The following is a 13,605-nucleotide window of genomic DNA, read 5'->3' on the forward strand; positions in this document are numbered from 1 at the left end:
AGATAAAGAAGCTTGTTAATTTTATGCAGATTCTTTCTCTGGTTATTTTACTTGTGGTTCTCTCTCTTATTTTGTTTATCTACAGCTTTTTATCTACTTCTTTCAACCTACCCATCCCTCTGATCATCATCTCTTCCTCCCCCTCCTACGCCTATAGACACAAAGGTCCTCGGTTAGATGTCGCCAGCCGTCTCTATCTTGAGCTTTTTAATTTATACTCCTCCTTTCATCATCTACTTCACACTTCATATTCCTCAGCCATGTAGGCCTGGGTCTTCTAACTCTTCTAGTGCTTAGGGGAGCCCATTTGAAAGTTTGCTATACCGTGTGGTTATTCCAATTTCTATTTTTTATTTTTAGATTTTACTTTTTCAATCTCTTATCCATTTCATTTCTATCAATATTTGTTGTCAATACACGATAGAAGATTGTTAATTTTAGGTCATTCTTGTGCTGATAATATTTCTTGCTGTTCCCTCTCTCTTTTATTGTTTATCAACGGCTGTGTTTATAGGAGGATAGATGTGAGAGAGGCAAGAGAGCGTGCTAAAAATAGGAATGAATGGCGAGCGATTGTGACGCAGTTCCGGTAGGCCCTGCTGCTTCCTCCAGTGCCTTAGATGACCGCGGAGGTAGCAGCAGTAGGGGATTCAGCATTATGAAGCTTCATCTGTGGTGGATAATGGGGGAGGGTGGGCTGTGACACCCTAGCAGTACCAGCTGAACTCGGTTGAGTCCCTTGTTAGGCTGGGAGGAACGTAGAGAGTAGAGGTCCCCTTTTTTGTTTTGTTTCATTTGTTGATGTCGGCTACCCCCCAAAATTGGGGGAAATGCCTTGGTATATGTATGTGTTTATATCTCTGATTTTCTTCTCCGTCAATATTTGTTATTTATCTAAACTTAATGTCATTTAATTTTGAAATGTTACCAGATATGGAGCCCCTGTGGTTTGTTGGACACACCGGTTGTAAAGTTTCATAAATCACGACTGAAAAGCTACGCTTTTAAATTGAAACAAACGTAAGAACACACTTGACCAAAGGTTCCCCCACCTGACCTAACATAGGAGCCGTATCCTTACCTACTTACCTGTCGGGGAGAGAGAGAGAGAGAGAGAGAGAGAGAGAGAGAGAGAGAGAGAGAGAGAGAGAGAGAGAGAGAGAGAGAGAGAGAGAGAGAGAGAGAGAGAGAGAGAGAGAGAGAATTCAACCCCTCTAAGACTCCCATTTCCTTAGCTTACCCCAAGACTTAAGTCTCGATTTTAAGTTAAGTTCGTAATTTCTTAAATTGTAAAACGAGTTTCATATTGTATTTCAGACCAAAGTGAACAATAAATTCCACATAAATAAAATTTGACAAGTAATATTAATAATAATATTATTACTAGCTAGGCTACAACCCTAGTTGGAAAAGCAAGATGCTATAAGCCCAATGGCTCCAACAGGGAAGAATAGCCTAGTGAGGAAAGGAAACAAGGAAATAAATAAACTACATGAGAAGTAATGAACAATTGAAATAAAATATTTTAAGAACATTAACCCTTTTACCACCAGGCTATTTGGAACTTTCAAACCCTTTACCCCCAAGGGTTATTTTTTTTTTCAAGCACATTTTGCAATATAATTTTTTTAAATTGCTCTAACAGCCTTAATTTTTGCCATAGAGAGGTCAGGTTGGTCTCATTCTCTTGGAAAACACCTGAAGTTTCTGAAAAAATTATCAAAAATATGCAAAAAAGAATATAAATAGCATTTTTTTGCAAGGACGTACCGGTACGTCCATGGGGGTAAAGGGATGGCTTTTGTGAAACGTACCAGTACGTCCTTTGGGGGTAAAAGGGTTAAAGAGATCTTTCATAAATAAACAATAAAAACTTGAAAAAAAAATAAGAGGAAGAGAAATAAGATAAAATACCGATTCCCTAATATCGCAAGAGGGTCTGCCCCTCTGTTAGTCTTCTTCTGTACTTCTCTTTCTCCCTATTTCCTTAATCTTTCCCATCCCGAGTACCTGCCTTTGAGCTATAAACTGGATTGTATCCAGGGGTACTCTTCCTTTCCCCATTTTCTCCACTTCCCTATCCTTATTATTATTATTATTACTGTGAAAGTATTTTTGTTCGTGGTGTAACAATTTTCGTGGTCTTCGTGGGTGGGCGAATCCACGAATTTAAAAACCCAACGAAAATTTTTATACACTCTCAGAATTTAGTATTGAGCTTGGACACATTCGATTTGTGTTGGTGACCTACATTTTCGAAACCTTTGTGGATTACTAATTATATTTTTTATTTTATTGTGCACTATGATAATTATTGCATTGCAGATGAACACTTTATCATAATTGGGGTTCAACTAAAAACCAAAAAGGTAAAAGTTCCAAAACAGAATTCCACAAATTTAAGAATCCGCGAACCAACATATTTTTATAAAACAACGAAAATTGGTACCCACGAATAAAAATACATTCACAGTTGTGTGCTCGAGTGTACCCTCAAGCGAGAGAAAGTTTATACCTGTCCCAGTGAAGTACATTTATAAGTGTGCTACTTTTATAAGCACACATTGAGTATGTGTTGTTTAAGATGTGATAAGCTGGATAACGAAGTACATCTTATTAGCTTTAAAAGTATTTATTTGTTAAAAACAAAAGAGTTAAACATCTCCATCTGAGGAGGGAGCTGGTTTGGTCAGATGACCAATTCTGGTGAAGTATAGATATGAACTGACTAAATTATCGATATCACAGATATCGTATGCTTAGTTGATATAGCAGTTTTGTCACAATCTCGGAAGACACCTGCATCCGGTGACGTCACAAACTTTCACACGCTGATGCATTGGTGTTGACGTTTTAAGAAAAATGTTACATTATTGAGGCTGCATTGTGCGTCCTGTTTATGATTTGAATGACTACAGCAAGTCCCACGGCTAGCATCTTCATCCAAAATGACATATTACGTCATGTGTTTTAAACATGTAATAATAATTATTACACATTCACTCCCTCGATTCTGTTACGATTCGATGCCGCCCCTAATGCCGATCCATCTCTTTATTTCAGGGGCTTCAGCGTCTCGACTGGCGGCAGGAAGCATATCTTCAAGCCGATCTCCGTACAGGCCATGTGGTGAGTACCCGCAGTTTTGCCAGTTTTCCTTTTAATGAGAGATGCAGGCAGTTTTTTAAAGGTTTGAAAAATCCTTGATGGGGAGAGAGGCAGTTTTTTAAAGGTTTTAAAAATCCTTGATGGCGAGAGAGGCAGTTTTTTAAAGGTTTTAAAAATCCTTGATTGGAGAGAGAGGCAGTTTTTTAAAGGTTTTAAAAATCCTTGATGGGGAGAGAGAGGCAGTTTTTAAAGGTTTTAAAAACCTTGATGGAGAGAGAGGCAGTTTTTTAAAGGTTTTAAAAATCCTTGATGGCTAGAGAGGCAGTTTTTTTATAGGTTTTAAAAATCCTTGATGGGGAGAGAGGCAGTTTTTTAAAGGTTATAAAAATCTTTGATGACGAGAGAGGCAGTTTTTTATAGGTTTTAGAAATCCTTGATGGCGGGAGAGGCAGTTTTTTAAAAGTTTGAAAAATCTTTGATGGTGAGAGAGGCAGTTTTTTAAAGGTTTTAAAAATCCTTGATGGTGAGACAGGCAGTTTTTTAAAGGTTTTAAAAATCCTTGATGGTGAGAGAGGCAGTTTTTTAAAGGTTTTAAAAATCCTTGATGGCGAGAGAGGCAGTGTTTTAAAGGTTTTAAAAATCCTTCATGGGGAGTGAGGCAGTTTTTAAAGATTTTAAAAATCCTTGATGGAGAGAGAGGCAGTTTTTTAAAGGTTTGAAAAATCCTTGATGGCGAGAGAGGCAGTTTTTTAAAGGTTTTAAAAATCCTTGATTGGAGAGAGAGGCAGTTTTTTAAAGGTTTTAAAAATCCTTGATGGGGAGACAGAGGCAGTTTTTAAAGGTTTTAAAAACCTTGATGGAGAGAGAGGCAGTTTTTTAAAGGTTTTAGAAATCCTTGATAGGGAGAGAGGCAGTTTTTTAAAGGTTTTAAAAATCCTTGATGGGGAGAGAGACAGTTTTTTGAAGGTTTGAAAAATCCTTGATGGGGAGAGAGGCAGTTTTTTAAAGGTTTTAGAAATCCTTGATAGGGAGAGAGGCAGTTTTTTTAAAGGTTTTAAAAACCCTTGATGGCGAGAGAGGCAGTTTTTTAAAGGTTTTAAAAATCCTTGATGGCGAGAGAGGCAGTCTTTTAAAGGTTTGAAAAATCCTTGATGGCGAGAGAGGCAGTTTTTTAAAGGTTTTAATAATCCTTGATGGTGAGAGAGGCAGTTTTTTTAAAGGTTTTAAAAATCCTTGGGGGAGAGAGAGGCAGTTTTTTAAAGGTTTTAAAAATCCTTGATGGCGAGAGAGGCAGTTTTTAAAGGTTTTAAAAATCCTTGGGGGAGAGAGAGGCAGTTTTTTAAAGGTTTTAAAAATCCTTGATGGCGAGAGAGGCAGTATTTTAAAGGTTTTAAAAATCCTTGATGGCGAGAGAGGCAGTTTTTTAATGGTTTTAAAAATCCTTGATGGGGAGAGAGGCAGTTTTTTAAAGGTTTTAAAAATCCTTGATGGAGAGAGAGGCAGTTTTTTAAAGGTTTTAAAAATCCTTGATGGGGAGAGAGGCAGTTTTTTAAAGGTTTTAAAAATCCTTGATGGGGAGAGAGGCAGTTTTTTAAAGGTTTTAAAAATCCTTGAGGGGGATAGAGGCAGTTTTTAAAGGTTTTAAAAATCCTTGATGGAGAGAGAGGCAGTTTTTTAAAGGTTTTAAAAACCCTTGATGGCGAGAGAGGCAGTTTTTTAAAGGTTTTAAAAATCCTTGATGGAGAGAGAGGCAGTTTTTTTAAAGGTTTTAAAAATCCTTTGGGGAGAGAGGCAGTTTTTTAAAGGTTTTTAAAATCTTTGATGGAGAGAGAGGCTGTTTTTTAAAGGTATTAATAATCCTTGATGGCGAGAGAGGCAGTTTTTTAAAGGTTTTAGAAATCCTTGATAGGGAGAGAGGCAGTTTTTTAAAGGTTTTAAAAATCCTTGATGGGGAGAGAGACAGTTTTTTGAAGGTTTGAAAAATCCTTGATGGGGAGAGAGGCAGTTTTTTAAAGGTTTTAGAAATCCTTGATAGGGAGAGAGGCAGTTTTTTTAAAGGTTTTAAAAACCCTTGATGGCGAGAGAGGCAGTTTTTTAAAGGTTTTAAAAATCCTTGATGGCGAGAGAGGCAGTCTTTTAAAGGTTTGAAAAATCCTTGATTGGAGAGAGAGGCAGTTTTTTAAAGGTTTTAAAAATCCTTGATGGGGAGAGAGGCAGTTTTTTAAAGGTTTTAGAAATCCTTGATAGGGAGAGAGGCAGTTTTTTTAAAGGTTTGAAAAATCCTTGATGGCGAAAGAGGCAGTTTTTTAAAGGTTTTAAAAATCCTTGATGGGGAGAGAGGCAGTTTTTTAAAGGTTTTAAAAATCCTTGATGGCGAGAGAGGCAGTTTTTTAAAGGTTTTAAAAATTCTTGATGGGGAGAGAGGCAGTTTTTTAAAGGTTATATAGGTGTTAATAATTTGAAAGGTTTTAAAAGTCCCATATCCGTTTAAACATTAAAAGGTTATTCATTATTTATGAACGTCAGAGAAAGCAAGGAACAAGACAGTTCCCCTCTCATCATGGTAGGACCCGGGAGGGCCAGGCAATGGGCTCAAGTTTCCCGTTGACGAAGAGAAACTGCCTGAATCTCCCTATTCGAATGTTATTCGTTAAAATATCTTCCGATGGAATATGAAAAAGAGACGTTCTTCTCTTTGTACTGTAGTGTCTTTATATATCCAGCCTTATAGAAATGTGCTCACTGTTACGGCTCGAGTCTGGAAGCAAACTGGCCGTTTGCCTTGTTCAGATTCCTGCCTATAGTCCGTTATTCCCCCCCCCCCCTCTTTCTCTTTTGTTTTACGCTCGTTAAACAAACAATTGGTAAATGTGTTATTAGTAGATATATAATTATAGCGGTATGGTTATAATATTACATAACATTTCCGTCGTGAACATTTTTAACCCTTTAACCCCCAGGCTATTTGGAAATTTCCAACCCTTAACCCCCAAGGGTTAGTTTTTTTTCAAGCACATTTAGCAGTATATTTTTTTAAAATTGCTCTAACAGCCTTAATTTTTGTCATAGAGAGGTCAGGTTGGTCTCATTCTCTTGGAAAATGCCTGAATTTTCTCAAAAAATTTTAAATAGCATTTTTTTGCAAGGACGTACCGGTACGTCCATGGGGGTAAAGGGATGAGTTTTGTGAAACGTACCAGTACGTCCTTTGGGGGTAAAAGGGTTAAAGGTTTATGCGTTTGGATATGGTGTATTGCAAACGGAACCATCACAAGGTAAGTTAATATTAAGTTAATATTAAATTGATTACAGTAAACCGAACTATAGGTAACGTCCAAAAGGTAATTTTAAATCAATTGGGTGGTTATTTTCTTATCTTTAATCTTACTATTTAACTTGTATAATGACATCTTAACTTCTATGGTTTTAATTGAGTAATGTATTCTTTTTATTTTTTATATGTGATATAAAAAGTAGATGGGGTTAGGAACGAAGTGGTGAGGGTGAGAACGGGTGTAAGAAATGAGTTAGCAGCTAGAGTGGATATGAATGTGTTGAGTTGGTTTGGCCATGTTGAGAGAATGAAAAATGGCTGTCTGCTAAAGAAGGTGATGAATGCAAGAGTTGATGGGAGAAGTACAAGAGGAAGGGTAAGGTTTGGGTGGGTGGATGGATGGAGTGAGGAAAGCTCTGGGTGATAGGAAGATAGATGTGAGAGAGGCAAGAGAGCGTGCTAGAAATAGGAATGAATGGCGAGCGATTGTGACGCAGTTCCGGTAGGCCCTGCTGCTTCCTCCGGTCACCTTGGATGACGCGGAGGTAGCAGCAGTATGGGATTCAGCGTTATGAAGCTTCATCTGTGGTGGATAACGGGGGAGGGTGGGCTGTGGCATCCTAGCAGTACCAGCCGAACTCGGTTGAGTCCCTTGTCAGGCTGGGAGGAACGTAGAGAGTAGAGGTCCCCTTTTTTGTTTCATTTGTTTGATATCGGCGTCAATGACCTTAGATGTCGGGATACCAGAAAACTTTCAATGAATCAATCAATCGATGTTTCGAAATTAACAAGATTGTCCTCGTTTTTAGAGTCGCTTAATTTTCCGGTAATCAAAATCTCCACTATGTCCTCGGATTTCTTTTGAGTATATCCATTATCATATCTTTGGTGTCTAACCAACTTTATGATTCTACTTCTTTATCCCTTAACCCTTTTACCCCCAGGCTATTTGGAAATTTCCAACCCTTAATCCCCAGGGGGTTATTTTTTTCACAGCACATTTTACAGTATATTTTTTTTTAAATTGCTCTAACAGCCTTAATTTTTGTCATAGAGAGGTCAGGTTGGTCTCATTCTCTTGGAAAATGCCTGAAGTTTCTCAAAAAATTATCAAAAATATGAAAAATAAACATTTAAATAGCATTTTTTTGCAAGGACGTACTGGTACGTCCATGGGGGTAAAGGGATGAGTTTTGTGAAACGTACCAGTACGTCCTTTGAGGGTAAAAGGGTTAATTTTTATTTTCAAACCAATCACGGTGTTCCCAACAATTTCCTTTCGACCTGTTTCGTCAATGCCATACTTTCTAAAGTACGCCGACCATCTGTATAGTATTTAGCAGGTACCTTTCCTCCCTTGTCGTACCATGAGCAGTATTTTTAGATTTATTTCAAAAGTAGTAGTTCTGGGAGCTATTCAACTTTTATAAGGATATCATTAATTTTATTGTTTTAAATTGAATTTCCTTTTATTCTGTATTTATAACATTATATCGGCATCAATGACATTAGATGTTAGGATGCCAGAAAACACTCAATCAGTCAATCAATTAACCCTTTTACCCCCAAAGGACGTACTGGTACGTTTCACAAAACTCATCCCCTTACCCCCATGGACGTACTGGTACGTTTCACAAAACTCATCCCTTTACCCCCATGGACGTACTGGTACGTTTCACAAAACTCATCCCCTTACCCCCATGGACGTACTGGTACGTTTCACAAAACTCATCCCCTTACCCCCATGGACGTACTGGTACGTTTCACAAAACTCATCCCTTTACCCCCATGGACGTACTGGTACGTTTCACAAAACTCATCCCCTTACCCCCATAGACGTACTGGTACGTTTCACAAAACTCATCCCTTTACCCCCATGGACGTACTGGTACGTTTCACAAAACTCATCCCTTTACCCCCATGGACGTACTGGTACGTTTCACAAAACTCATCCCCTTACCCCCATGGACGTACTGGTACGTTTCACAAAACTCATCCCTTTACCCCCATGGACGTACTGGTACGTTTCACAAAACTCATCCCCTTACCCCCATGGACGTACTGGTACGTTTCACAAAACTCATCCCTTTACCCCCATGGACGTACTGGTACGTTTCACAAAACTCATCCCCTTACCCCCATGGACGTACTGGTACGTTTCACAAAACTCATCCCCTTACCCCCATGGACGTACTGGTACGTTTCACAAAACTCATCCCCTTACCCCCATGGACGTACTGGTACGTTTCACAAAACTCATCCCCTTACCCCCATGGACGTACTGGTACGTTTCACAAAACTCATCCCTTTACCCCCAAAGGACGTACTGGTACGTTTCACAAAACTCATCCCCTTACCCCCATGGACGTACTGGTACGTTTCACAAAACTCATCCCCTTACCCCCATGGACGTACTGGTACGTTTCACAAAACTCATCCCTTTACCCCCATGGACGTACTGGTACGTTTCACAAAACTCATCCCCTTACCCCCATGGACGTACTGGTACGTTTCACAAAACTCATCCCTTTACCCCCATGGACGTACTGGTACGTTTCACAAAACTCATCCCTTTACCCCCATGGACGTACTGGTACGTTTCACAAAACTCATCCCCTTACCCCCATGGACGTACTGGTACGTTTCACAAAACTCATCCCTTTACCCCCATGGACGTACTGGTACGTTTCACAAAACTCATCCCCTTACCCCCATGGACGTACTGGTACGTTTCACAAAACTCATCCCTTTACCCCCAAAGGACGTACTGGTACGTTTCACAAAACTCATCCCTTTACCCCCATGGACGTACTGGTACGTTTCACAAAACTCATCCCCTTACCCCCCATGGACGTACTGGTACGTTTCACAAAACTCATCCCTTTACCCCCATGGACGTACTGGTACGTTTCACAAAACTCATCCCCTTACCCCCATGGACGTACTGGTACGTTTCACAAAACTCATCCCTTTACCCCCATGGACGTACTGGTACGTTTCACAAAAACTCATCCCTTTACCCCCATGGACGTACTGGTACGTTTCACAAAACTCATCCCTTTACCCCCATGGACGTAACGGTACGTCCTTGCAAAAAAATAATATTTAAAAATTATTTTGCATATTTTTTATAATTTTTTGAGAAAATTCAGGCATTTTCCAAGAGAATGAGACCAACCTGACCTCTCTATGACGAAAATTAAGGCCGTTAGAGCAATTTTAAAAAAAAATATACTGCAAAATGTGCTGGGGATAAAATAACCCCTTGGGGGTTAAGGGTTGGAAATTTCTAAATACCCTGGGGATATAAGGGTTAACTAATCTCCAAGCATTAGTTGTCCAATAACTTCAACTAAATAAACACTGTCGTTTAATAATTTATTAGATTCCTCGTTTCGGAAAACTTCGCCAAATGGCAAACTTGCCTTTGGGGTTTTTGTTCTCCAGTAAATCGGATTAACTTTCATACACGACATTGTACTTATTTGCACCATATATATATATATATATATATATATATATATATATATATATATATATATATATATATATATATATATATATATATATATATATACACACACATTTCAGGTCCCGCTTGGCGGTATTGCCAGACGTATAACTACTCAGTCTCTCCCTGTCCCTCAGATAGGGAGAGGAAGTATTCATACCCTGGTAAGATGGGTTATAGTTAGTAAAGGGGGAGGGGTTGAGAAGGATTGAATCTGTGTCTGTGCATATATAAATATATAGCCATCATTTTGACTGGTTGTGTACACTGGTTAAGAATAATTATTAATCAAGGTCAAATCTCCTTTAACCCTTTTACCCCCAAAGGACGTACTGGTACGTTTCACAAAAGCCATCCCTTTACCCCCACGGACGTACAGGTACGTCCTTGCAAAAAAAATGCTTTAAGAATTTGTTTTTCATATTTTTTGATAATTTTTTGAGAAAATTCAGGCATTTTCCAAGAGAATGAGACCAACCTGACCTCTCTATGACAAAAATTAAGGTTGTTAGAGCAATTTAAAGAAAATATACTGCAAAATGTGCTGGGAAAAAAATAACCCCCTGGGGGTTAAGGGTTGGAAATTTCCAAATACCCCGGGGGTAAAAGGGTTAATTTGGAACATCTTGTAAATTTTACTTTTTATTTACACTGATTTAAGAGTTTATTTTATTTAAATTGAATGACCTTGTTCAATTTCATCATCATCATCATCATCATCATCATCATCTCCTACTAAGCCGGGTGACGCAAAGGGCGTCGGTTAGATTTTCCCAGTCGTCTCTATCTCTAGCTTTTAACCCTTTTACCCCCAGGCTATTTGGAACTTTCCAACCCTTTAACCCCAAGGGGTTATTTTTTATTTAAGCACATTTTGCAGTATATATTTTTCAAATTGCTCTAACAGCCTTAATTTTCATCAGAGAGAGGTCAGGTTGGTCTCATTCTCTTGGAAAATGCCTGATGTTTCTCAAAAAATTATCAAAAATAAAAAAAATTGTAAATAGCAGTTTTTTGTAAGGACGTACCGGTACATCCATGGGGGTAAAAGGGTTAATTCAATCCTTCTCCACTCATCATCCTTTGCTTCACGCCTCATAGTCCTCAGCCATGTAGGTCTGGGTCTTCCAACTCTTTTAGTGCCTTGGGCTCCCTCAGCCATGTAGGTCTGGGCCTTCCAACTCTTTTAGTGCCTTGGGCTCCCTCAGTCATGTAGGTCTGGGTCGTCCAACTCTTTTAGTGCCTTGGGCTCCCTCAGCCATGTAGGTCTGGATCTTCCAACTTTTTTAGTCCCTTGGGCTCCCTCAGCCATGTAGGTCTGGATCTTCCAACTCTTTTAGTGCCTTGGGCTCCTTCAGCCATGTAGGTCTGGATCTTCCAACTCTTTTAGTGCCTTGGGCTCCCTCAGCCATGTAGGTCTGGGCCTTCCAACTCTTTTAGTGCCTTGGGCTCCCTCAGCCATGTAGGTCTGGATCTTCCAACTCTTTTAGTGCCTTGTGGAGCCCAGTTGAAAGTTTGGTGAACTAATCTCTCTTGGGGAGGGCGAAGAGCATGCCCAAACCATCTCCCATCTACCCCTCACCATGATCTCATCCACATTTGGCACTCAATTTCTTTGAATTCTCTGTCAATTAATTTTTCTTTCTTTTGATTTAATCTTCTTTCACTATTTTATGTTCTGCAGATGTATTATAGACTTTTTTTTTCAAATACATTTTGAGTGGTACAATCGTCAAATCCAGCCCATCAAAATTTCCTCCAACATTATGAAAATTTATTAATTTTTCAATGAAAAAATTATTGAAAAGATCATAAAATTCCTTCAAATAATTTTCATTATGGAAATTTATTGATTTTTCAATGTAGTAATTGAAAAAAAAAATAAAATTCCTTCCGACAATTTTCATTATGGGAATTTATTGATTTTTCAATGTATATATCATTGAAAATATCATAAAATTCCTTCCAAAAATTTCTAATATGAAAATTTATTGATTTTTCAATGTAAAATATCATTGAAAATATAAAATTCCTTCCAAAAATTTCCCTTATGAAAATTTATTGATATTTCAATGCAAAAATCATTGAAAATATCATAAAATTCCATCCAAAAATTTCTATAATGAAAATTTATTGATATTTCAATGTAGAAATCATTGAAAATATCATAAAATTCCTTTCAAAAATTTCTATTATGAAAATTTATTGATATTTCAATGTAAACATCATTGAAAATATCATAAAATTCTTTCCAAAAATTTCTATTATGAAAATTTATTGATATTTCGATGTAAAATTATTGAAAATACCATAAAATTCCTTCCAAAAATTTCTATAATGAAAATTTATTGATATTTCAATGTAGAAATCATTGAAAATATCATAAAATTCCTTTAAAAAATTTTCTATTATGAAAATTTATTGATTTTTCAATGTAGAAATCATTGAAAATGTCATGAAATTCCTTCAAATAATTTTCATTATGGAAATTTATTGATATTTCAATGTAAAAAATCATTGAAAATATAAAATTCCTTCCAAAAATTTCTATTATGAAAATTTATTGATATTTCAATGTAAATATCATTGAAAATATCATAGAATTCCTTCCAAAAATTTCTATTATGAAAATTTATTGATATTTCAATGTAAATATCATTGAAAATACCATAAAATTCCTTCCAAAAATATCTATTATGAAAATTTATTGATATTTCAAGTTAAAATCATTGAAAAGATCAATATTTTTCCTTATGGAATTTTATTAATTTTTCTGCCAACCTTGGAATCTTCCCAGTGAACTTTCGGAAGACTTTGTTCTCGTTCTTTGTAAGCGGTTCTTCATTACTAGCCTTTCTTATATCATTAACCCTTTTACCCCCAAAGGACGTACTGGTACGTTTCACAAAACTCATCCCTTTACTTCCATGGACGTACCGGTACGTCCTTGCAAAAAACTGCTATTTGAATTTTTTTTTTTTCATATTTTTGATAATTTTTGAGAAAATTCAGGCATTTTCCAAGAGAATGAGACCAACCTGACCTCTCTATGACGAAAATTAAGGCTGTTAGAGCAATTTTAAAAAATATACTGCAAAATGTGCTGGGAAATAAATAACCCCCTTGGGGTTAAGGGTTGGAAATTTCCAAATAACCTGGGGGTAAAAGGGTTAATTTCCTCAATATACTGGGCATAATCCTCCAAATTCGCTTTTATTTCCGCCTATATTTTTATAATATCGATTTCTCTGAATCTAGATTGCAGATGATTGCACTTTTAAAATTGTGAAATTATTTTTTAGGAGATTATTAACCCTTTTACCCCCAGGCTCTTTGGAAATTTCCAACCCTTAACCCCCAAGGGGTTATTTTTTCCCCAGCACATTTTGCAGTATATTTTTTTCAAATTGCTCTAACAGCCTTAATTTTTGTCATAGAAAGGTCAGGTTGGTCTCATTCTCTTCTGAAGTTTCTTAAAAAATTATCAAAAATATGCCAAAAAAAAATTTAAATAGCAGTTTCTTGTAAGGACGTACCGGTACGTCCATGGGGGTAAAGGGATGAGTTTTGTGAAACGTACCAGTACGTCATTTGGGGGTAAAAGGGTTAATTGATGCGACAAATTCTTTGCCTCCAGCAATTTAAAAAATCTTCAACATGACAGTGTCATATAAAGTAATGAGTCACCATCACGCAAATAATAGAATGCACT

General features: G+C 37.2%; 1 pseudogene; it reads left to right on the top strand.

Annotated features, from left to right (window-relative positions):
- The window catches only part of LOC137633715 (uncharacterized), a 196,510-nt pseudogene that overhangs the window by 34,595 nt on the left and 148,310 nt on the right, over positions 1–13,605 (top strand).

Source organism: Palaemon carinicauda, chromosome 43 (assembly GCF_036898095.1).
Source record: "Palaemon carinicauda isolate YSFRI2023 chromosome 43, ASM3689809v2, whole genome shotgun sequence".
Classification (NCBI taxonomy): domain Eukaryota; kingdom Metazoa; phylum Arthropoda; class Malacostraca; order Decapoda; family Palaemonidae; genus Palaemon; species Palaemon carinicauda.